The 26662-nt window shown below is 41.8% G+C and overlaps 1 pseudogene; it reads left to right on the top strand.

Annotated features, from left to right (window-relative positions):
* Positions 1-24111, top strand: part of LOC133752100 (putative high mobility group protein B1-like 1) — a 52219-nt pseudogene extending 28108 nt beyond the window's left edge.
* The last annotated feature ends 2551 nt before the right edge of the window (positions 24112-26662 follow it).

Genomic DNA, 26662 nt, shown 5'->3' with positions numbered 1-26662 from the left:
AAATTTAATATTATACTAAAGAGATGATGATTAAATCTGGTTTATTTCAGGAATGCAAGGTTGGTTCAACAGTAGGAAATGTATTAATATGACATTTTACATTAAGAGTATAGAAAAAAAATCATATGATCACCATAGATATAGAAAAGGCATTTAATACAATTCAATCTTCAATCACATTAACTTTTAAAATCCTCTTAGTTATGAAGACTGTTCTTAACCTGATAAGATATATTTATTATAAACCTAGAGCAACAATCCATGAAATAATAAAATATTAAAATAATTGCAATTCAGATAAAAACACATTTATTGAAAGATAGAATAGACTCTAAATAAAGATAAAAAATAAAGATTGGGAATAAAGAAACAAAAATATCCTATTTTATAGATGATATAGGAAACAGCCATTAGAGAAAAATGAAAAATGCTATGTTCCTTCTAATCCTTATCTATGCTTTATCTTTCTGTACTAGAAGTGTGTGCATAAAAAACTGAAGAAATCTTCAAGCAATATATTACACTCTAAAAACAGATTAGGTGATTTGGGCCAGTATAAGATTAACCATACAGGGGCCAGTGCTGTGGCACAGCAGGTTAAAGCCCTGCCTGGCCTGAAGCGCCGGCATCCCACATGGGCGCCGGTTCTAGTCCCGGCTGCTCCTCTTCCAATCCAGCTCTATGCTATGGCCTGGGATAGCAGTGGAAGATGGCCCAACTTCTTGGCCCCCTGCACACACATGGGAGACCCAGAAGAAGCTCCTGGCTTCAGATCAGCACAGCTCTGGCCGTTGCAGCCATCTGGGGAGTGGACCAGCAGATAGAAGACCTCTCTATCTCTCTACCACTCTCTGTAACTCTGTCTTTCAAATAAATAAAATAAATCTTTTAAAAAATATATTAACCAAACAAAAGTCAACCGCATTTTGTACATTAATAATAAAAACAATAAAACAATGTAACTTTGAAGAGATAAAATTTAAGATGACATGAGAGTATAGCAGGTATGGAAAGCCAAGATATCATGGAAAAAAAAAAAAGACCTAAATGAATGATCTCTGTGAGTGAGATCCCAGTGGAAAGAACGGGGCCATCAAAGAAGGAGGTACCCTTCTCCGAAGGGAGGAGAGAACTTCCACTTTGACTATGACCCTATCAGAATAAGATCAAAGTCAGCGAACTCTAAAGGCTTCCATAGCCCTGGCAACTCATGACTAGAGCCTAGGGAGATTACTGACGCCATGAACAGGAGTGTCAAATTGTTAAATCAGCAACAGGAGTCACTGTGTACTTACACCCCATGTGGGATCTGTCCCTAATGTGTCGTCTAAAGCAAAGTGATGCTATAACTAGTACTGAAACAGTATTTTTATACTTTGCGTTTCTGTGTGGGCACAAACTGATGAGGTCTTTACTAATTATATATTGAAGTGATCTTCTGTATATAAAGAGAATTGGAAATGAAAAAAAAAAAAACAACCTGGTGTTAAAATGGAAATGGCATAGAAAATTAATTAATTTGAAAAAAAAAATTATGTAGGTTCTCTGTCTTTAATGTGCTGTACATTGCTATTTAATGCTATAATTAGTAATCCAATGGTAGTTTTTTTCAATTTATGTTGCTATATGGGCAAAATGTTGAAATCTTTACCTAATATATACTAAACTGATCTTCTGTATACAAAGAGAATTGAAAATGAATCTTTACATGAATGGAAGGGGAAAGGGAGCGGGAAAGGGGAGGGTTGCGGGCGGGAGGGAAGTTATGGGAGGGGGGAAGCCATTGTAACCCATAAGTTGTACTTTGGAAATTTATATTCATTAAATAAAAGTTTAAAAAAAATTTAAGATGACAGCAAAAACATAAAGGACATAGAAAATCTGAGACATATATAAGGCCTTTTTAGAAGTCAATTTAAAAATTTAGAAATCTTTATCAAATAAATGGAAGATTCAATCCTGTTTATAGATAGGGAGAATATGTATCAAAGATTCATCCCAAATTAATCTCTAGATCAAGTTTAGTTCAAATTGGGATCCCAACGTGGATTACTGTGGACCTTGGCAAATAATTCTAAAATATATAATGATGGCAAGTATCCAAGAATAACCAAAGGCAAATGAGCAAAACCAACTCTTAAAATTTGCCACAAATAGGTATATGTGATCTGATATTAAAAAAACAATAAATTAGGAATCAGAGCTATGGCATTGTGGGTAAAATCCACCGCCTCCAGTGCCAGCATCCCATGGGCGCCAGGTTGAGTCCCAGCTGCTCCACTTCTAATCCAGCTCCTTGCTAATGGACCTGAGAAAGCAGCAGAAGATGGCCCAAGTGCTTGGGCCTCTGCACCCATGTGGGAGACTTGGAAGAATCTCTTGGCTCCTGGCTTCAGATTGGCTCAGCTTTGGCTGTTGTGGCCATTTCCAGGGTGAACCAGTAGATGAAAGCTCCCTCTCTCTCTCTCTCTCTCTCTCTCTCTCTGTGTGTGTAACTTTGCCTTTCAAATAAATAATCTTTTTTTAAAAAAATTAAACCCAGTGATAACATGGGTTCAAAAACCATTCCCATGGAAAGCCCTGGGTATGCCATGTTTTCTCAAAGTTTTATTATTAGGATTGTCTTGATTTAAACTGTCAGAAACTCAAAAGCTTAACTATCTTAGCAAAGGAGTGAACTAGCACTTTTTGGCTGTATGTGGTAGAAAGATTGTGTCAGATACTGGTGGTTCATCTGATGCCTGCTCCCTGAATCTTCCCATAAATTTCACTTTTTTGCTTAAGATAGATTTTCAGAGCTCTTTTATATTTAACTTTTATTTATTTATTTTAATTTTATTTGAAACACACACTGAGAGGGACAGAGACAGCAAGAGAGCCAGAGAGATTTCTTCTTGCTGCTGGTTCACTCCCAAAATGCAACAGCTGGGTCTGGGCTGTGCCAGGTCATAGCCAGGAGCTCAGAACTCCATCTGTGGCTCCCATGCAGGTGGCAGGGACCCAAGTACTAACTCGAGCTGTCACTGCTGCCTCCCAGAGTATGCATTGGCAGAAATGCTGAAATCCGGAGACGAGCCAGGACTCCCGTTCAGATACTCTGATGTGGTAAGTGGCATCCACAGCTGTGTCTTACCTGCTGCATCTAATGTCCAAACCAGATGTTTAGGTTCCTAACACTCCATGACCAAAAGAATTCTAAATAATGCAATTAGGAGTTCTCCTTCAGGTCAAAGTTGTTTCCTATCTTCCGCCTCTGTTTAAAGATACATCACTGATGACTATCCCCAGTCTTTATATTTCCTGGTTTCATCACAGAGAGAAATGAGTTTAGAAACCTCAGGGAAAGACTCTGATGGGTTCAGCCTAAGTCATGTTCTCTTTTCCAGGCATCATCAGCTATGGGAAGGAAGCCAATTAGAGGACATGGCATCAAGTCAAGCCCCACCGATTGAATGAGACAAGGTTCCTTGTTGACTTTCTGATGAAATATCACCTTATCAAAAATGGTTTTCCTAACTATACTATCGAAAGGGAGTGCTTACTCTCTTCCTCGCTCACAGCACCCTATTCATGTCTTTTGTGGAATGTCTCACAATGTGTATTATTTTTATGTGTTTACCTAGTAAGGGAGGACCCTAAAGATGTCCATGCCCTAATCCCCAGAGCCTGTGAATTTATTACTATACGTGGAAAAAAAAGAAATTTGCAAATGTTATTGGGGCTACTTGGACTCCGAGATGGGATGGTCATCATGGTGGTCCTGAGTCCGTAGCAATAGAAGATCTTTCACAGATATGACCAGAGAGAGATGCGATGACAAGAGGGTCAGAGTGACATGAGAAGGACCTGTGCTGTCATCCCTGACTCTGACAATGCAGAGGGGGCCATGAGGCAAAGAATACCCATGGCCTCTAAAAGTCGGAACAGGCGAGGAAATGAGCTCATCTCTATTCCTCTATAATATTTTGGAGGAAGAAGTGAATCCTTTCCTATAGAAAAAGAAACACCTTGACTTTGGTCCTGTGCTACCATGTCAGAATTCTGACCTACAGAATTGTAAGATAACAAACTTGTGTGGTTTTAAGCCACTAAATTCCTAGCAGTTGGCTGCAGAGGCAAAGTGGAACTCACAGCCCTTAGCTAGAAGGCAATCTTCAGTGAAGAAAGGGAATATGTGTATCTTGTTCATTGTATCTACAATCTGAAACACAGTGCCTGGCACATATTTGATGAGTGAATAAGTGGAAGAATAAATTAATAAATTATGGAACTAGGAAATCTGTGACTTATATCCAAAAGCTCTTCCTGCGGTTCATCTTCCTTCTATTAGAGTCACAAACGTGGAGAGTCAAATAGAAAATGAAGCTGATGATCTCCGGTTTCTCTCTATGGGTCAGAAGGGAGAACTTTAGCTGAGAAACTGTGAAAAATGAGCCCTCTTCTGCAAAGACAGAAGAATTATATCAAGCCAAGAGAACAATCAAGGCCGCCAGCAAATCACAGAGTTGGGACAGCATTTCCTCTTTATTCGAACCCTTAGATAGGATGTGTTTGCAGTCAGCTGACATTTCCCATTCAATTCAGAAAGACTCCACTGTCAGAGCATGGTAAAATACTGGGTCATGCACAAAGATTCCAAAATGGCTTCTTTTCCGGTGTGGCTAAGTTTGATGATTTACACCCATTAATGGGAACCAGTAACTTTTCCAGAAGAAAAATGATGGCAGATTCTGAGGAATGTATCCTTTTTCAGGCCATTTGTTTTTGAAGAGAAAGTTCAGATTACTCATCAGATAATTCACTCTGTCTCTATGGGTTCAGCAATAAATACCTTTAGCGTGCAGAACCAAGGAATTACAACTGGCAGCTCTCCTCACCTGGAATAACATGGTAAGAATAGTGAGATAAAACAAGCAAGACTCTGCAAGGAACAGGTTAAGCAATATCATCAGAACCATCGGATCTTGGGAAATACAGGCAGCAAAGTGGTTGGAGAGATAAAAGAATGGTCCTTGAGTATCTTCACATGAAAGCGATGCTTCTGTGCCATATCCTTAACCAGGACATGTGGACAAGTGGCTGCCAAGTCATTCTCACTCAAAACATGCACTCCAGACTGGCTTTGCATGGCATTGGAGCAAGTCAGTTTTGGGACAGAGGGACCCTATCTTACCCGCTGCGGTAAATCGTTCTCTCATTTGCAGATGTCTCAACTTCTGAATTAAAGGCTTTACTCTCACTTTATTCCTCCCCCACACCCCACCAAATATTCTTAAAGACGTGCATCTCTTTCTTCATGGTAACAGTGGAGAAAATTATTTTGTATGGAATTAAGTGGGCACAGGTGGTACTATAGCACATACTAGCTCCCAGCATAACATCTGCTTTGGATTCGTCAAAGCCTCTTATTTTTCTAACAGTCCTCTTTGTTCTTTCTCTCTCTCTCTCTCTGTTTGTTTTTTTGTACTTTTGTGATTTTAGCTTTTTCCTCCTATTTTAAGTGCCTGGAGAGAAGGAAATACGGAATGAGAACAGCAGAATCCATGTGCTTCATCAGATGACAGCACATAATTGTGTCTTTGCTCTAGGATTCCAACACACTCACATGTTCGACACCAACACTGTCCAATAGAACTCTCTGTGGTGATAGGGATGCTGCACATCTGGCTTGGATCTGTGCATTACGGCAGCCACTGAGCTCATGTGTCTCAGATCTGTCCATTACGGTAGCCATTGGTCTCATGTGTCCATGGGGCATTTACAACAGGCTAGTCTACTGACTGAAATTTTAGTTCTGTTTATCAACATAAGTTTAAATGGCCACCTATGGCTAGTAGCCGCAACCTGGGTAGCACAGTTCCTTCCATACACTTAACAAACATTAGAAATCTAGCTCATTCTCTCTCTCTCTCTCTCTCTCTCTCTCTCTCTGTCACTCCTTCCTTCTCTATAAGCTCATTCCACTTTGTGTCCTCTGTAACATTTATTCTTCTCCTGCAGTCATATCCAATCTCTCTCTCTCTCTCTCTCTCTCTTTCTCACAAACACACACACACACACACACATACACTCAACAGAACTTTAGATATTACCAAGACAGAAATGTCCAAAATTCACATGTATGGTATTTTTGCTTCTGATACAAAATATGAGAGAATAGTAAAAGGGAGGCCTAGCTGGCTAATCTCATAACGTTTTCAGATGTGAATACTAGGGAGAGCTGGTCGGTCCAGTGTAACGTGTACATGTACAGACGAGAGCTGCAGCCCTCTACAGAGTGCTTCCACGATGACGATGTTTTCCCCAAAGTGACTTGTGAGAGGAAGCAGCATCATTAACAGAAGAAGGCAAAGTGAAACAGCACTGGAGATCTCTGGAAGGTCTAGGCCTTCCAATGACTTTGTAGTTTCATGGAACTTGTCTCTTCAAGGAATGTTTTCCTTGCCTTAAGCCACTGTTGGTCAAGTGAATATGTAATAAATAACTTGCTTGTGTTCCCGAGTGGAAGGCTGGACACATGACAAATAAAGTTTGATGGTCTTGCTGGCTGGGTTCCTATCGTGGAGCTAAAGGTGGTGACGTGCCATCCTGTATCCAGCCAAATCCAAGGTCCCCCATCAGAAGTTAATGTTTGGTTTCTGGATTTATTATCCATAAATTCTCAAAGATGACCACTACCAAGGACAACAATTTCATTATAACAAAATGTTTCTTCGAAGGGCGTATTTGGGCTGGCCCTGTGAGTCCTTGCTACTGAATGCTGTCTCCAACAGCAATGGCAACACAAAGCAAGCACCTGCTAGGAGACACAGCAGGTATTTGCTAGGATCCTTCAGAAGTTGGACCATAATGTCAAAAAAACATTATGCCTTCTTAGTAGTGTTCTGGTTCCTTAGGAAGCAGGTCTGAATAAAGATGGGTATACATGGTTTTTTTGGGAGGTGCCCAACACTGGTTTGCCAGGAGGCAAGTAATGGCAAGGAAGAAAGGCATCAAGTAGGGGTGCCTTCCTGAGCTGGCTACTGTCGAGAGTGAAGGTTACTCTTAAGGATTAAGTGGGATATTCCATAAAACACCAGGCAAAGGAAATGGGATAGTTGTCCCCCAGAAGCTGTTAATCATTGATTAAGAAATGGCCCTGAGGTTGTGAGAGTACTTCAGAAAGTTTGTAGAAAAATAACATTAAAATACAAGATTATTTGGGGGGGGGGGCAGTGGGAACAATTTGATGAGAGCAATTTGAAGACTATAGTAGTAACCACAGAACTACCATCACCTCTATATCTCAATGACAGAAGGAGCAGTTACCAGAATATGGAAAAAAAAGTCCTGTGGAGGGGCTTCCTGGGCAGGGGCTATATTTTGAGTCAAAGAAGAGAGTATGCCCAAGGCAACCCTGCAGGGAAGGAGCCCGGAGAAATATCCCAGCCCCACTCTTTTCTTCCTGTGCCATTTGTTGAACCTTCCCAGAAATGATAGTTTTCGGATATTGTCCAAATAGGCCAGCATATGTGGCAGAAAGCAGGGAGAAGGAAGCGTGGAGTGGCCATTCAGTCACCAAAGCCTAAGAGGGGCTGCTCCTCCTGTTCATACACTCAATGGCATAACCAGTTTATCTTTAATTCACTTATTTACTTATTCAACGATGACATTCAAACATCACGCTGATACTAGCGAAAATTAGAGTGGGGATAACTTCACTATCCCTGAGATGGGACTTGTTAAATTTTGGAATGACAGAATATGAGATCTATGCTGATAGGAATCCTGTGTATTATCCACGTAACTCTGTCGTTTTCTTTTCCATTTCAGTATGCTGACATAGTCACATTTGGGATGAATTAAGATCTTAAGAAATTGAACCACCAGTCCAACAGTGGAAAATAATTTAATTCAAACAAATATGGCCAATTTTTTACATGAATGTGCCAATTCCTTTCTTTTTTTAAAAGATTTATTTGTTTAAAAGGTAGAGTTACAGAGTAAGAAGGAGAGAAAGAGAGAGAGACAGAGATCTTCCATCTTCTCTCCCCAGATCGCCACAACAGCCAGGGCTGGGACAGGTTGAAGACAGGGGCCTGGAGCTTGGAGCCTGGAGTTCCATCTTCTGCTGCTTTCCCAGGCACAATAGCAGGGGACTGGATCAGAAGTGGAGCATCTGGGACATGAATCAGCATCCACATGTGATTCCGGCATCCCAGGCAGAGGTTTGACCTGCTATACCACATCATCAGTCCAGCAATTCCTTTTTACTGGCTGCCTATGTTTTTTTAAAAAATTCCCAGCAGTGGCTCAGAATTTTGATATACTTTTGACATCTTTATTTTTTTCCTAGCAATCAATATACAAATTTGATATCAAAGAAAAAGGCTTTAGTACAGACATTAGAAACAGTCAATAGACTTAGGCATATGCCTATCTTACAGAATAAAGAGAAATGCCCCATTGGTTCTATCTGGGTATCTATTTTCTTCCTCTTACTTTTTAGCATTTTATCAAGTTTTTTCTACAGTCAACAGAGGACATAAAGTGTCAAATTATTAGCCAAATTGTAATGTAATAACAGAGTATACACAACACACATAAAACAATATCCCCACAGCTGTGCAAAAGAGAGTACCTTTGGCCCACTTGACCAGGTCACTTTTCAGGGAGAACAGATTATATGTTCCTCTAGTCTAGGTCACAATGACCTTGACAAGCCCTTAAGCTAAAATTGTTTGGCTTCCAATTGTTCTTTGTGACAACATGAATTGATCAGCCATGTTACTTTTCAAACTAAACCATTTTCTAGAAGATTAAACTCATACCAACCACTATTGATTTAAATAATCAACTCAAGTATAAAAGTTCTTATGTTTGTATTCACATAAGTGCCTTTCTTCTATACTAATACATCTTATTTAGAGTCATATACACGACAAAAATAAATATGACATGTATTGTTAATCTCAGAAAAATTGGTATTTGTTGTTTTTTTATTTTTTAAAATTTATTTATGAGAAACAGAGTAAACGGAAGAGAGACAACAGAGCTCCTATGCACTAACTTACTCCCCAAATGCTGGCAACAGCTGAGACTGTGCTGGGTGGCAGCTGATAGCCAGGCACTCCACCCAGGTCTCCCATGTGGGTATCAGGAGTCCAACTTCTTGAGCCATCACCACTGGCTCGCAGGGTCAACATTAGCAAGAAGCTTGAATAGCAGCTGGAGCTAGGAATCAAACTCAGGGACTACAATGTGAGATGCAGGCATCTGCATATTTTTAGTTGTTATTTATTTTCATTTTATGCCAGAGACCATGAGAGATGGATGGAGAGAGAGATCATCCATCTGCTGGTTCACCTTCCAAATGCCAGCATTAGCCAGGGTTGGGCCAGGCCAAAGCCAGGAGCCTGGAACTCAATCTGGGTCTCCCACATGGTTTCAGGGATCCATGTACCTCACCTGCCACCTGCTGCCTCTCAGGGCCCACAAGGGAAGTGGAGTAGCTGGACTTGAATCGGGCACTCTGAAATGTCTTAATAGCTAGGCTAAACATTCACCCCGACACTTGTTTTTATGGAATGCATTCAATACTCCAAACTGACAGAGCATTTTACTTTCCCAAGAGGAGAGAAAAGCAAAACAGTCCAGAGGAAAGGTGTGTTAATGTGAGTAGGTGCTTCTGATTTCTTAACCAGTGATGTACTGGTGACAAATCTCCTTTCACAAGTGAAAATTGCCGTTGTGTCTACAAATCCCACATCAATGGGATTGTAACTTATCTCTCCTTAGATATTCAGGTGTGCTATTCAAAGAGTGAGTTCACAGGGATATTTTTAAGAAACTTGTTTTTTTAATAAAGTAAGGTATCATTATAATTATTTAAAAAATGAGTTGATAGTTTCCAACATTGTCCTCTAACCAATTCAAATATCTTGCTTAGCCTGGGTCAAGTTTTTTTGCCAGTGGTTGAATAACTTAATGGCCTGCTGTGAGTGTCACATACAAGCCACATGAAAACTTTCTCCTCTATTTGCTCCCCTCTGGATGCCTTCTAGAAAGCTCAGTGCACGGTCAATAAGCTTTGTTTTTGGTGAATTTCTGTGATGGCACACACTTTGTCCACAGAGGTGGGGGATTGGGAGAACACATGTTCAGGACTGTGGCCATTTTAAACTAAAGGGACGCCAAGCCACAAACAGTCATGCAGCTGATCCACTTTGCAATGTTGTCACACACGCTTAACAAAATATTGTGCTAGCAACACCATCATCGTATTCTGCACTGGTAATTAACCTTGTAAAGTTATTTTAAACAAGCCTCATGCATATGTCATAAAGCAAATGACAAATTAAATGTTCCGATATGATTACGGAAGCTATTTTCCTTTTGGATTTAATTCTTTTCCAGGCAGAGCTTCTGTTAAGTAGCATTTTATCGCTCCATAATACTGGAAAGAATGTCAAAGACTGCACATACCCTCTGTGCTTCCCTGTCTGTTTTCTCTGTCTTGGTGTGACTCCCAGGGAGGCCGTGTGACCAGTCCAAAGTCACCCAACTACTTTGTGAATCTCTAATAGATTTTCCTGCCCTGGAGGTTAATACTCTTTGTTCTGGTCTTTGTCTTAGAGATTTAAGCATATGGCCCAACTGAGAAAAGGAAACATTTGGTGTTATGGATAAAAAAGCAAGCATATGTATTTGCCTCTGAAAAATGTCCAAGACTCATTCCTGTTCTGTTTCTTCTTTGCCTTTTCATTCACTTCCATGTCAATCAGCCCTTGTCTAGGAACACTCTCAATTATCCAAACTCACTAAAATTCCAAAATGTCTTACATTGTCACACTTTGACTTGGCCACGTACCTCAGTACTCTACTGTCCGTCATTTGGTCTCCATTTTGATAAGAAAATAGAGCACTACCCCCTTGGGACAAGCCAATCGTGAGCAGTGAGAAGTGTGTTTTTTCCAGTGGAGGAGCTGAACACACACAGGCATGTTCACCTGTGCGTGTAGGGAACAACAAAGGAATGCAGACAGGAAAGACTGGGACTTCTGCTTCTTCTAGGTTTGCTGCAGAACATATACATCCTTAGAACCCGGCACCATAACCATCAGGCTTGACATATACCCACATCGGCAGCCCATCTAACCTAATATCTCACTCCACAATTAATGCATTTGTAGCAAGGATTATTCAATGACACCCAGACACTCATTGAACTACTCTCTTTAGCTATCACTTTCATTCTGAGCTCAGAAACTCCGCCCCTACTACAAGTCATTAGCGATGAAATTAATTAAACCTTCTTTTGTTCCAATCTCACGCTATTCTTCCTGATCCTGAAGTGTACTCAAAGTGGAAAAAATAAATAACTATACAAGACTGTGTTTTACATATAGGAATATATATAACATATGTGTTATAACTTATAGGAAACTAAGACACAAACAAGAAGGAAAAAAAATGGAGTGATTTTCACATTGACTTAGAATTTCTAGATCTATATCCTCTGTAGCTTTAACTTTGGAGTTAAGCAGTTACTCCACTTTTACTCAGCTGGCTATAGATGAATATGAATTTCTAACAAATGCACCATGAAGCAAATATTTATTTTTTCTTCTGACCTCATTTGGTCACAAATAAGCCATATATGCAGAGTTTGGTGTTGCTGGAAAAGCACATAAATAAGAAGGCAGGTGGACAGAGAACACTCCACAGAAGTAGAGAGCAATCCTCTATCATTCCTCAACTGGGACAACAGATCACTATTCCCTGGACTTTACTTCCATACATTCTAAGCATATTTGATTTTATATCCACAGACACACAGGAACATAGGAGGATACTTCAAAAGTTCACAGAAAATGGAATTTAAAGTACGGGTTTATTTGGGTGCAAAAATATTTTGGATGTCAAAAAATATTTTTTATAATATGTGAAAAATGCATATTATGAAAAAAACTATGCTTGTATTTCAATTTTCTTGCACCAAAATAAACTCATTAATTTCATTTTCTGTGTGCTTTTTGAACTACCCTCACCCACACTCCAGTGAAAGAGCTGTAAGAAAGAAGCTCTTCCATTTGTTATTTCTATCTTGTTCCATGGTACACAGGTATTATCTGTATGGTTGGCGGAGTGAGAGGGTGATGGTACTGTAGGCAGATGCTGCCACTGCCCCTCCCATACACTCTCAAGCCTTCACAGGGTCACAGAAGCTGCTTACTGCCTGCAGCTGGGACTCTACCTGGGGCTCTTCCTGGACCTAAGACCATAGTCAACCCATATTAGGTCAAGCCAGAGCGCCAAGTGTTTACGGCCCAGAAACAGTTCTCAAACAATCACAGATGGAGACTGAGTGGACAAACATTCCAGCTCCTTCACTCTTCAGCTCAATTCACCCGGAAGCCTGTTCTCCACAGTCTCTCAAAGTTCCCAGCAGGGCTGAGCTGCAGCTGCCCACAGAGGTAAACCTATTCAATAGCCCTCTCTCCACTGGCTTCCTCTCTTCCCTGCTTCTGCTTCTGCATGAAACTATGGCTGTTTACTGGGGTCAGTATCCAAGCAAACTACTTGCCCTTGAATTTGCATCTTAGGGCTGACTTCTGAAAGAACACAAACTGAGACAAGTACTGTGGTTGAAAGTATAGTTTTTGGGGGCCGGCGCCGTGGCTCACTTGGTTAAACCTCTGCCTGCAGCACTGGCATCCCATATGGTGCTGGTTCTAGTCCCGGTTGCTCCTCTTCCAATCCAGCTCTCTGCTGTGGCCCGGGAGTGCAGTGGAGGATGGCCCAGGTGCTTGGGCCCTGCACCCGCATGGGAGACCAGGAAGAAGCACCTTTGGATCGGGGCAGCGCCGGCCGTAGCGGTCATTTGGGGAGTGAACCAATGGAAGGAAGACCTTTCTCTCTGTCTCTCTCTCACTGTCTATAAATCTGTCAAAAAAAAAAAAAAAGTATAGTTTCTGGACCTCCTTTCTGATGCTAGCACTGCCACATCCTATCTATACAGCCAGGAGTAAATTCTTTGAGCTTCACTTTCCTGCTCTTTCAAATTAGAGTGAAAGCAATTAGACTATTGATAAGATTCATTAAAGAAGTGTTTATCACAGTAAATGCTACCTAATAAGCTTTTAATACATGTTGACCATTTACCTACTGCTGCATAACAAATTAGCCCCAAACATAACCATTATGTTAAGTGGTTAAATAAAACGTTAAAAGAACAATTTAATCATGTTCATGGTTTTGTGGAAAGGATTCTAGTAGGTGGCTGTCTCCGAGGGTCTCTCATGCAGTTGTAACTGGAAAGAGACCAGGAGTTATCTCAAAGCTCAATTGCATTGGACATCCTGTTTGGCTCATTCTCAGGGCAGACATATGATTCTAGGGTTGTCAATATGAGCACCGACACATAACATTTTCCATGTCATGGGTGTCCCCCAGCATGATGGCCGCGTTCTAGAAGGAGGTCAAAGTGAAGGTTCCAAGAGACCCAGGTGCAGACTGCACACTACCCCTCAGCTGGCCTGAGAATCACACAGCTGCACTTATACCACATTCTATTGGTTACAGTTGATAGAGGCCAGCCCAGGTTCCAGGGCCAGGGAATTAGACCTCAACTGTCAATGAGAGGACTGTCCAAGAATTTACAGCCACTTTAATCTGCTACATTATTATTACCGTCTATGGTGATCAGCTTTTCTGGTTGTGAGAATTCATCAAATATTTGTGGAATTAAATAATGCAATTATGAACACTGCACCCTATCAACAATCCCACTCAATCAATTAGTTGCCAACTCTTAGCTATTATATCCACAAAACTCCCTAATATATACACAGTACCTTTGGATTTATTTCATTTTCTCCCTTATTATTGGCTCAACCTTTGTGATTTGTGCCTGTATTATCTTGCACCTGCACTCTTGTTGGAGGCTTTAACCAGTCTTTGCATCCCCAGTCTTCCTTTTGTCTAGTTCATCTTGTACTGGCTATCCAGGCAAATGGTCCTATATCTCACTCCTAATATGGTCTGAATTTTTCAATGATTTCTCATTTCCTACTAAATAAAATCCAAACCCTGTCCTGGAACCAATATCCAATCCAGGTTTACAGCATTGACTCTCAAGATTCCTCCTGAACTGTTTCAACAAGCCAGACAACTTACTGCTTTCCACAGTTACACAATGATCTCACTCACCCATGTCTTTGCCCCTATGTCACTTCATTTAAACTTCATCCAGTGTTATGAATTATCATCACCACCCTTTTACAAATGATCATAGCATAAAGTTTCTATCACTCTGCTTTTACAGATGAGTGCTAACTTGCTTAATTCTCATGACAACGCCAGAAAGAATACTGTTATTATCTCATTTTTCATGAAGGATCAATTCACAGCTACCTGGTAGAATTGACAAGTAATCCCTTTTGTCTTCCCATATCCCTATCAAATACAGGGGAATGTTGGATAAAAAATAGTATATTTTAAATACCACAGTCAAAATAAGTCACCATGGAGCTAGAAATGAAGAAGGACCCAAAAGTGTAAACATTAGGCAGTGTCATTGGCAGTCCAGGACACATCAATTTGTATAGCAACCATACATGTCACCTCAACACTGAAGAATTGGAACTCAGAACCCTAAGAAGCTTTTCCTTCAGGTAAAAGGAGAGATGAGAAAATTTCCGTTTAATGATCCAATGAGAAGCTTGACATCTGTTCAGATTTTGATGAGAAAAAATTCTTCAAGGTGGAATTATAACCTCAAGTCTGTGCCATATGGTTGCATGGAATATAAGTTTAGATATCATAAATGGTGACAAAATGCCCAAATAAACAATCAATGCAAATATTTTTTTCAAAGTGTTGATTAATTTCTTCATCATCATCTCATGAATTTCTTCATCCCTAATAGAGAGGCCACCTTGAGTTTTTGGTCAAAAACTAAGTTGCACACGTGCAAAGGTGAAACTGCCGGAGACTGAGCAAAGAAAAACTGCTGAGATAAAGGCAGCTACCAAAAGATTCTGCAACTCGAGATAGGCTAGTCGACATTTGGGTTCCAACCAGTTGGAATAAGAAAATGTACACCCTCAAAATTCAGGAGAGACCTTACAAAGTCTACCCCAAAACCAGGAGCTAGGAACTCAATCCATGCCTCACATGTGTGTGGCAGGGACCCAATCACTTAAGCCATCATGGTTACCTCTCAAAGTCTGCCTTGACACGAACCTGGAATCAGGAGCCAGAGATGGACTGAAACCCAGGCACTCCAATATGGGATTCAGGCAACCGAAGTAACTACCAGTTCTCTCTTACTAGCCCAGGGAAAGAAACAACGTTGGACTCAGAATTAAAAGAACAATTGATCGATATATAAATTAAAATGAAAGAAATTATGACATTTTTAGAGGACTTTCAAATAACTAGTATAAATATGTTCAAGGACTTAAAGGAAAACACAAATACAATGGGGAAAAATAGGGGTGTAGAAATCAAAACAACCAGAGAGAAATGATTAATGTTCCCAAAGAGATCACATATTTCTTGTGACAAAAATACAGGCTAAAAGATAACAGAATAATAATTCCAAAGTGCTGAAGCAAAATAAGTATCAGCTTAGAACCCTATACACCTGCAAAGCGTGGTCAAACTTGAGAACGCAATAAATGCATTTTTAGAAAAGAGCAACTGAGAAAATTTATGTCAGCAAAGCATTCAGTAAAGAACTCAGACCTTCATTAGTTAACAGTATTGAAGGGTCTACTCCACCGTGAAAAGAAACTGAACTTAGACGCAGCCATGGACCACAGTTAAGTAATACAAAACAAATACCTTAAGCAACTGAATTGAGGGTCTCCACAAATGAGCATTGACTGTAAGAAAAGGACACAAATCCCAATTTTAGTAGTAACAATAATATAATAGTTTAAGTGTGGAACTGAAATATTGGAGGACAAAATCTTGGAAACTGAAAGTGTGATTTAAATTAAAGACATCTACAGTCCTTGGGAAGCCATTGTTTGAGAGACACTTAGAGACATTATACTCAGGCTTCAACAGTATTTCCTCACTGAAGTTTGAACTCTGACCTTTTTAAAGTCAATTCTGTATTTTAAAGTTTTTTTTTTAAAAAAAACAAAATTCTAACAGAGTAAGGAAAACTTGACCTTGTCAGTAGGAAAGGTAGGGATGAAACGCAAAGATGCTACCTGGTCCATACGAAAGACAAAGTCCAAGCAGAGCTATGTCCCAGCATGTAACTAAGCTTCAATAAATATAAACAAATACAACACTCTCATGTTGGTCATAAGACAGACCTCAAACACAATCAGACCAAAAGGCTGTGTGGTGCTTGAGTCTGGATGCCGATTTGACCGAATTAGGGGGTACTCGGGTAGCTGGGTAAGACATACTTAATCTCAGGGCTTCGGTAGGTACTGAACCCATCACTCTAAGGCTGAAAGAGAAACCCAGGTGGTTTTGCTTCTGACTAGAATGATCAGGTAACTCCAGGTGTTTGTGAGAGTGTTTCCAGAAGAGATTGGCCTGTAAGTCAGTGGACTCAGTGGGGAAGATCCATCCCCACGTGGCCAGCACCGTTCCATGACCTAAGGGCCCCAAATGGCGGTGGAAGGGCGAGTTCTCATGCTCTCCTAAAGCTGGGACACTCTCCTTCTCTTGTCCTGGGATACCAGCACTCCAGGGTCTCTGACCTCCAGACTCCCAGACTCACATGCATGCCCCATGCCCCCTTCCCCGCATCCTGGGCTCTCAAGCCTTTGCCCTCACACTGAGAATTACATCAGGAGCTTCCTTGGCTCTGAAGCCAAGGACTTGGACTTCCCTGGTTCTCCAGCTTGCAGATGGCTTATGTGGGACCCTCAGCCTCCATATTCAAGTAAGTCAATTCCCCTTAAAAATTCCATCTCATCGCTCTCTCTCTCTCTCTATATATATATATATAGATAGATAGATAGATAGATACAGATATAGATATAGATATGCTACTGGTTCTGTCTCTCCAGATAACTCTGACCATACAGATTTAAGACATACTGGGTGAACATTCATCTAAAACCACTATAACAATATCAATATGAGACAAGATAGACTTTTAAACCCACAGCTTTATCAGGTAGGAGTAGAATCATTACTTAATTTTTTACAAAGAACTGTTTACCTGGAAAGATAGGACTACCTTGATTCTCAAACTATGCCAGTAAAAATAGCAAGAATTCCAAGAAACTGGCAACTGACCTGAGAGGATACAAGGGTCGACCTGTTGACTTCAGTCTACAGATTGGTATACTCTCACACAACGACGACAGCTCTTCCCTCTGCTCATCCAAAGCTTTTGCCATACGTTTCTGGTAGCACAAACCTCTCTGGCTTCAACACTACCCGTGCCCATGTGTCTTTTCTGTCCCTGAAGCTCTCTAAGACAGCATCTTTGTACTTACCCCCTCCAGACCCTGTTCCCCATTGTCTGGCAAGGTGCTTCATCCATGATAGGAGTGGGTGAAAAAACACATATTTAATTGAATTACACATGTGTGTGCGTTCACTGGATCTGATTTGCTTCAGTCTCTCAAAGAAAGGTAAATGTGGTAATAAAGTTGGCACTAGCATATTTTGGCAAAGTGAGTAGATGTGGAAAGTAAACAATCCTCATTTGTGTTTAGCCACCATAATCCCCCAAATAATGGATTAGGATCTTTGCCAAATATCACGATTTCCTGGAAAAAATCTACATAGCATGTAAAATAGGCATGGCTCCTGCCCTCCAGGCGTTTGTATTTCTTTAATGGTAAATTAAAGATGAAAGACTTGAATGGGCATGGCTTACTCTGATTAAAGATGACCCGTATCATTCTCCCCACCACACTGGGAGTTAGGAGCTATTGTTTCTCAGGGTTGCAGATCAGGCGACAAAAGAGCAGAGAAACTCAGCTCAGCATCACAGGGACAGTAGCTGTAGGAGGGGGGGTTTCCACCTGGACCATCGAGCGCCAGGAAAATGGACTGTCACACCACGGTTATGTGAGCACCAAATCACTAATTTAAAAAGGAACAGCACAGCCATGCAAATCTCCTGCCCCTCATCACTGCAGACAGTTGCAGCCATCACCAGATGCAGTTCCTCCCCTGGTGGCAGCTTTGATCCCCCCACCTCTGTCACTTTTGCTTTAGCCACATGGTTGGCTTTGACCAATGCTACACGAGTGGACGTGACAGTGTGCTGCCTCAAGCCTAGCCCTTGGAGATTTTTGTGTTTCCCTGCTCTTCCTGGTATGTGTGCCACTGTAGTGAGAAGAACCTTGGTTAGCTACCAATCCAAAAACAAAAACAAACAAACAAAAAAAAAACACCAGAAACCACCAGAAATGAGCCTAACCTCCAGCTCAGAGCCATGCTCAGCTGAGCCCTGCTAGATCAGCCAAAGGCTTCCTGACCCACAGACACTGGCATAAGTGGTCGCAATGAGCGAGCTAGAGTGGTTTGTTACACAGCATGGCTGTAGCAACAGGTACAACTGCTGTAAGCTGGCACGGGGTGGGTGGTGGACAGTACCACTTACCCGAGCCTCCTTCTCCCTCACAATGGCGGTGTCTGGGGCAAGTGCGTGTGGGGGTCAGATAAGGCGAATACATGACAAAATCAGGAGAGATACATTTGGGAGTTTTCATTTTCTGCCATGTTGGCATTTTACTCACACATTAAAAGTCCCTGAAATATCGCTTGTTGGCTGTGCTGTCCCGATCCGTTCTATAGACATTTTGATGCACTTTATTACAAACTTTAAAATCATATTAACAGCTGTTATTTTATAGCACAATGGATTAATAAGATGCATTTTCACAAATAAGACACATTTTAGATAGTTTTGAAAAAATTTCAGTGTGAAAATCTTATGCCAGGATTCCACATTTTAAATGACACATTTCCAAATAGCCTAAAGTGAAAAAGCTCAAGTAATCTGCCTATTTGTACTGTGCGTGGAGCTATCAGCCCTCAGCCATCCAGGAAGCACGTAACCTCTCTAGATAGTGTGCTGTTTTCTATTGTAGCATATGACATTCAGGGAAAATAGATCTCTTGGTTCTTACTGTATTGAAAAAAATAACAAAAATAAATATTTCCAGTTTGCAATTGCAATACTTGAACACTGTACAAGAGAATTATCAGGAAAGCATTTGTTCCCCTTCAAATATTAGAATAATGGAATGTTCTATTGCCTTTTCTTGTGGAATAATTAGGAAAGATAAGGTTTTTTTTTTCTTGGAGCCAATCCTGCTTCCTATGGTGTTGCTAAGGAATAAGGAATTTTCCTTCCAACTGATCTTAAAAGAGATATCTAGGATCTATATCGCCTGTTTATGGATTACAGCTAACTTTATAGTCATGCATAAACTGTACATTTGAGTGCAGTAAGACACGTCCCCTGTCTCACAATAAAAATATTATGGAACATTATATTTCCATATAGTAATGGTACTCTTATTTTACTAGTAGAAAGGTACAGTACTAATTTAATTGACTAACATAAAAGTCTCTCAAGTAAGATCAATACTTTATTTTCACAACAGTTTTCATGAATGAAGACTTAATTCCACCTGCCTACCTTAGGCCGGGGACAGCACTGAGGGGTCGGGCAGCTGCCCACGCACCCTCCGTGGGCCACATGTGAATCCTGCCACACAACCTCAGGGCGCTGCCAGTGGGCTCAGCCTCATGGCATGGTAGAACGACCAGGAAAGATTCGAACAGATACCCAAGGCCAAGCTCCTCCTCAGAGCAGTTTAATTGGAAACTCTAGGGGGTGGGCTTGGGGTACCATGCTGTTTGGAAAGCTCCCCCCAAGTGACTCAAGTGTGCTGCCAGCCGCTCTAAACCTTCACTCAGGCCCTGAGTTTTTGGGGAACTGACACAAGCTCAGATCTCTAGCAGGCAGACGTCCACGGTACCTGCCCCGCATTGCTGCTCTGGTTGCTAAGGGCAGAACTTCCCTGCTCAGTGCCCATGCTAATCAGTTTGTTGTGGGTGCTGGTGGCTGTGGTATTTTTTTCCCACTGTACCCTCTAGATCTTTATTGCCATTGCTTCACTGCTTTTGAGTGCAGAACTCCCATTGACATCGGTGGGGGAGCTGCTCCTGGAACGAACTTGGAATGCACAATTGAGAGTGCCTTGGTGCAGCTGGAGAGAGAATCTTGCCCTGAGCTTTTTAGACACACCAGGCTTAGATTTCTTCCTTTACTTTCTTCATTTTAATTTTGCATCTTTATGTCTGTTCTTCTGGTTGTGGATTCTTTTTTTAATCTGAAAGGCAGAGTTACAGAAAGAGAGAAGGAGAGATCAGAGAGAAATCTTCCATCTGCTGGTTCACTTTCCAAATGACCGAAATGGCTGGAGCTGGGCCAGGTGGAAACCAGGAACCAGGAGCTTCTTCTGGGTCTCCCACATAGGTGGCAAGAAAGAACCCAGGCACTTGGACCATTTTTCGGCTGCTTTCCCAGGCTCATCAGCAGGGAGGTGGACTGGAAGCAGAGCAGCTGGGACTCCAATTGGCACCCATATGAGATGCTGGACTCATAGGTGGCTTCACCTGCTACACCAATCGCAGTTTCTCATTGGCGTCCCTGAAGGTACAGTTTTTCCTTCTGCGTCAGCAGTGAGAAAAAGACTGACAGGCCCAGTTTCACTCATGGTCAGGGTCAGGTCATGGACTAATCAGAACAATAGTTGACTCACACCCTTTCCCACTGCAATGAGCTTTCCAAACTAGAGAAACTTCTCCAATCCCTTTGTTCCTTGTTTTTTAGGTTTATTTATTTATTTTAAAGTCGGAGTTACAGAGAGGGGGAGAAACAGAGAGAGAGGAAGACATCAGCTGGGTCATTCCCCAGATGGCTGCAACAGCCAGGGTTTGGCCAGGCTGAAGCCAGGAGCCTGGGACTCCATCCTAGATGGCACTTGGGCCATCTGCTGCTTTCCCAGGCACGTTCCAGGGAGCTGGATCAGAAGTAGAGCAGTCAGACTCAAAATGATGTCCATATGGGATGCTGGCCTCACAGGTGGCAGCCTAACCTACTGTGCTGCAACTCTGGTCCCTCTTCATTCCTTTTCATACTGAGATTTTTAAAATCTGGGCAGGTCTCTCAAAGTCAAATTATATGACACTGGTCATATAATTGTCTTGTAGCCTGTGAGGAAAATAATGTTTCATAAACTCTTTTAGTAGGGGGAGAAAACACAGTAGCAGTTGCCTGGGAATTTCTCTGGATACCATGGGATGGATAACTCCCCAGAGAGAAAGAGCCCTTACATGATATTCGTGGTTCTGCCTGCTGTCCTGAAGGGAATGCTACCAACAATGATACGGTTCCAGCAGCTAAGGTGGCTAACTTGATACTGGGGCCCTCTTTCCCCCAAAAGGACCTCCAGGACTCTGTCATGTTGCAATGGACAGCAGAAACAGATAAGGCTGGAACTGTGAACTGATCTCACAATATATGGTGCAAATCTGGTGACCTTTGGGTAGGAAAGGGCGCATCCAATCCAGCTACACAAGTGGCTTTGAGTGCATACGATTAGGCAGTCTGTTGGTTGGCAGAAAGTTATACAACACGCATCCAGCCAGGCATCTTATTGGAAAAAAAGAAAAAGGGATTTTTTTAAAAAAATATTATTTATTTGAGAGGCAGAGAGAAGGAGAGAGCTCTTCTCTACTGGTTCACTCACAGTCATGGCTGTTGCCTCCCAGAGTCTGCACTGGCAGGAAGATGCAGCTGGGGGCCAAACCTAGACATTCCATTGTAGAGCTTAGGTGTCTTAACCACTCGGCTAAATACCCAACCCCTAAAAGGAACTTCTTATGGAAAATTTAATTTCCATCACTGCCACTTTCTTTGGATAATAATTCTTTAAAGCTTCTAAATCAGAGAAGTCCAGGACTTCATGATACCTTTCACTATTGAAAATCCAAATCGCTGACTTTCTTTCTCAGGGAGAAAATATTTGTGTCCTTAATAATTTTGTTGCCCAGTGGATGCTTCCCTCCAAATCCTTGTCATTGAAACTGATGACAAGGCTCTCACTGGCATAGAGCTAACAATAGTGTTTGGATCCCATAAAGTCAGCTAGAAGATTCCCTTATAAATGTTTTTTTTTTTTAATCATTCATTCAAATAAGAAATGTGGAAGGTGGAATTTTGAACTTGGCTGAACAACTTCATTGTCATCACATAGAAATCACATCTTAACAATATCTAATGTATTCTCTCTTAAAAAAAAACTTGAGAAAAGGTAAACAACATTTAAAAATTAATAATAAAAACCCTCCATATTTTCTTATTATTTTCTCTGCCTGCAAGTAGGTTGTGACCAATTTTTTGAGGTTGGGAAATCCTGAACTTAGATACAAAGCTGATCAAGAGTATTTCTAATAATAAAAGGGAGTCTATTGCTGAAAATTATTGAGGTTTTACCTTAGTTGTTATTATTTAGTTCAACTATTTGAAATACAGAAGGTCTGTGAAAAATCACGAGGTTTTGCTATGCATTGTTTAACAAAACAAAGCAAAAAGCCCCATTTCCTTTTTTAAGCCTGTCATACCAGTATGCTCACAGCAATAGCAATGAGCAATGCCAGAAACTCAAAATCAGAAGTTTTCAAAGTCACATTTACATTTGGATTTCCTTCCTGAATCCTCAGCTTTCAGAGATGGCAAGATCATAATAAAAGGAATGGCTAATGAACCGGTGCAAAGCAATCGTTGGGGAAATTTACCTCCAGGGTTACCTTTTCAAAAGGGCTCCAAAACCAGGACACTGATGTGGTGAGTGTTAGTGTGCACCTGCAGTCGTTCTGGTGTGAGAAAAGTAGCACAGTACACTTGCACAAGCCAGCTCTTTCATTCGGTCTCAAAGCTCAGCACAAACAGTGGGTAAAAGGCTATGAATGGGGAGAATCCAGAGCAAAGAGATAGGGGGCAGGGTCTAAGCAGACTGCAAAATCATGCAACACTTTGAGCTTGACAGAAGGCTGAGCAGAGATCTAAGTCAGCAGTGAGTGGTGACAGTGCAGCCACATTTATATCAAAACAAATCAGACACATCGCGTGGCTGATCAGTGCACTCAAGCAAAGACGGGCCTTTCAGAGGCCCCCTGACATGGACTCAAACATTGCCTAAATCAGCGGCTTTCTTACAAATGGAGCCAATGGGTTTAGAAGGCACAGAGTGTAAGAAAGGGAAAGAAGAAAAGGAAAGAAGTGTGTGTGAAGAAACAAGGTATATAGGTACAGACAGTAGATGATTCCAAATGAAAAGAATATATGGGCAAAAAGGTGAAGATCCGAGTAACAGATTAAAGAGGCTTCCAGAACAGGGCCTACTCCAGGAACAGGTGAACGCCCAGACTGAGCCAAGCCGTTCTCTGCCACCTGTCAGCCTGCTCATCAAGGACTCATCAAGTTTTCCTTGGCCAAGGAGAATGAGAGTGCTCCCCAGAGGATCCAGGGGCACAGCCCATAGCATCCCTACAAGTCTGCTTTTATCTTTTAAAAAATGCAAATTGTATGCATATTTTGAATGTATTATTATTGATTTTAATGACAGAGGGAGAGACAGAGAGAGCTCTCATCTGTTGGTTCACTCCCCAAGTGTCCCCATTGGCCAGGTCAAAGCCAGAAGCCAGGAGCTCAGTCCAGGTCTCCCACGTGAGAGGCGGGAACCCAACTACTTGAACCTTCACCTTGTACCTCTTAGGAATCTGGAATCCAGGGACTTGAACCCAGGCATTCCAATATGACATGGGGGTGTCCCAACTGGCAGCATCACCACTAAGCCAAACACTTGCCTCCAATTCTATATTTTAGCCTCAGTTTTACCCGTACTGACCTAAACAGGATTTCCTTAAATTTTAGATAGCTCAGGTCAGTGTTCCCCACTGATGACGTTGCTTTACAACTCTCTTAGCACACACTATCACTATCACCCTGAGCATAGGGAGTCCAGTGTGCAGATTCAAGAAGAGAACGTGAATTTTCAGCTACTGGCGATGGGCCTTGACCTACACAGAGGACAGAATGAAAGAGGCACCAATAAGTTCTAAGCACAGCCATGGCAGCAGTGAAAGATCAACACCTCCGACTGCTGATCCAATGCTTCCTGCCAGTCTCCATCCCCTGACACCACTCTAGCTACCAAACTTTAGCTTGCTTCAGAAGTGCTTGAAGCTCTTGGCAAAGCGCAAGATCCCTGGGCCTTGCAGATAGAGTTTCTGATTCTGTGGGTATGGAAAGAGTCCTGGGGGGAGGATCAGCGCAGGAAACAGAAAGCCTCTCTTTGGAGGTTGGGAGGAGACCAGGACAAATGATCTCATGGGAAACCATTTTTATGCAAGCTGAATCATTCAGTTTCAAATCCACATGTAAAGCCATTCTGGGAAAACCGGCACCACTTGCAGCAGCATTTCCTGGCCATTGCTCATTTTCAATAATTTTCAAGTAAACGATGAATAAGATAGTAAATCAATGTTGCTAAATATTTTATAATTCATCAAGAATAATAAACAAATAAGACAACTTGATGTTCACACATTTGTAAAAGAAATACCCATAACTTCTAGGTACACTTGTAGTCCACAGCTTATACTTCAGTTAGCAACTGTGGATAAAACTCTGAGGTTGGGGCCGGCACCATGGCCCACTTGGTTGATCCTCCGCCTGCAGCGCCAGCATCCCCTATGGGAGCCAGGTTCTAGTCCTGGTTGCTCCTCTTCCAGTCCAGCTCTCTGCTGTGGCCCAGGAAGGCAGTGGAGGATGACCCAAGTGTTTGGGCCCTGCACCCACATGGGAGACCAGGAAGAAACACCTGGCTCCTGGCTTTGGGTCAGCATAGCTCCGGCCATAGTGGCCATTTGGGGGGTGAACCAACAGGAAGAAGACCTTTCTCTCTGTCTCTCTCTCACTGTCTAACTCTGTCAAATAAATAAAATATAAAAAAAAAATAAAAAGCTCTCAGGTCAGGTGGTTCACCCAGATCCTTAGGCAGGTTCAGTAACGCAGTATCCTGGGACATAGGCTACATCAGGAGTCCTGCTGTAGGCTGAATGAATTCATGAGATAAATGTGCCTCATCCATACTCTAGTAGGTGTGCAAGTTGAAGTAACACTCAGAAATCAGGACCACAGAATCCGAAAAATCCAGCCAAATTTGGAAACACAGAGTTAAAATTGGAGGGAGGAGTTCCACTTGCAGGTTCATGGTATTTAAGAGGGTATTGGAGAAAACATTACATGTCTTTTTAAATATTTATTTATTTATTTGAAATTCAGAGTTACAGAGCAATAGGGAGATACAGAGAGAGAGAGGTATCTTCCATCTGCTGATTCACTCACCAGTTGAGTGCAAGGGCCAGGGGCTGGCCAGGTCAAAGCCAGAAGCCAGAGGCTTTATCCAGGTCTCCCGAATTGGTGGCAGGGACCCAAACACTTGGACCTTCTTCTGCTGCTTTCCCAGGCCATTAGCAGGGAGCTGAATCAGAAGCAGAGCAATTGAGACACCAGCCAGCACCCATACGAGATGCTGACATTGCAGGCAGGCGCTTTACCTGCTGTGCCACAGTGCTGGCCCCATCTTTTGTTTTTAAAGATATACTTACTTACCTATTTATTTGAAAGGCAGAATGACAGAGAGAGACAGATAGAGAGATATCTTCTATCTGCTGGTTCACTCCCCAAATGGCCACAATAGCCCGGGCAAGGCCATCCTGAAGCTAAGAGCCCAGAATCCTATCCTGGTCTCCCACGTGGGTGGCCCACACACCCAGGCACTTGGGCCATCTTCTGCTGCCTTGCCAGGCACATTAGCAGGGAGCTGGATCAGAAGCCGGGGCAATCAGGACTGAAACCAGTGCTCCAACATGGGGTGCTGGCATGGCAATCGGCAGCTTCACCTGCAACACCACAATGCAGGCCCTGAAATATTGCATTTCTAAGGACTAGAACAGTTAACAAAGATCACTTCTTTTTAACTTGTAGCAAAACAGAGTGAGATGATCATAGATTTCTGAATAAATATGAAAATGACATTTTTTTAAAGTCAAGAGAAAATATGTTGTTTAATGTCAAGAAATTAAATTTATGAGGAGACAATGGATTACCATTGATGTCTGTTACAGACTCCTCCCCTGCCTATGTAGAATCAGCACAGCCCTGTCAAAATTACTGCAAATTTGAGGCCAATGCTGTGGTGTAGTGGGTTGGGCCACCGCCTGCGGCAGCAACATCTCATATGGGCACCAGTTTAAGTCCTGGCTGCTCTGCTTCCAAACTGGCTCCTTGCTGGTGAGCCTGGGAAGGCAGCAGAGGATGGCCTAAGTGCTTGGGGCCCTGCACCCACATGCAAGACCTGGATGAGGCTCCTAGCTCCTGACTTCAGTCTGGCCCAGCCTTGGCTATTGTGGCCATTCGGGGAGTGAACCAGCAGATGGAAGACTCTGCCTCTGCTTCTCCCTCCTTGTAACTCTGCCTTTCAAATAAATGAATAAATAAATAAATAATAATTTTAAAAAAATTCCTGCAAGTTTTTACTTCAAGTTTTCTGCTAGTAAATTTATAAAAATAATAAACAAGTGAAAATAATTTAAATAATACTTTATT

This window comes from Lepus europaeus, chromosome 2 (assembly GCF_033115175.1).
Source record: "Lepus europaeus isolate LE1 chromosome 2, mLepTim1.pri, whole genome shotgun sequence".
Taxonomy (NCBI): Eukaryota; Metazoa; Chordata; class Mammalia; order Lagomorpha; family Leporidae; genus Lepus; species Lepus europaeus.
Note: the sequence above shows the minus strand (reverse complement) of the source record. Positions and strands in the feature narration are given on the sequence as shown.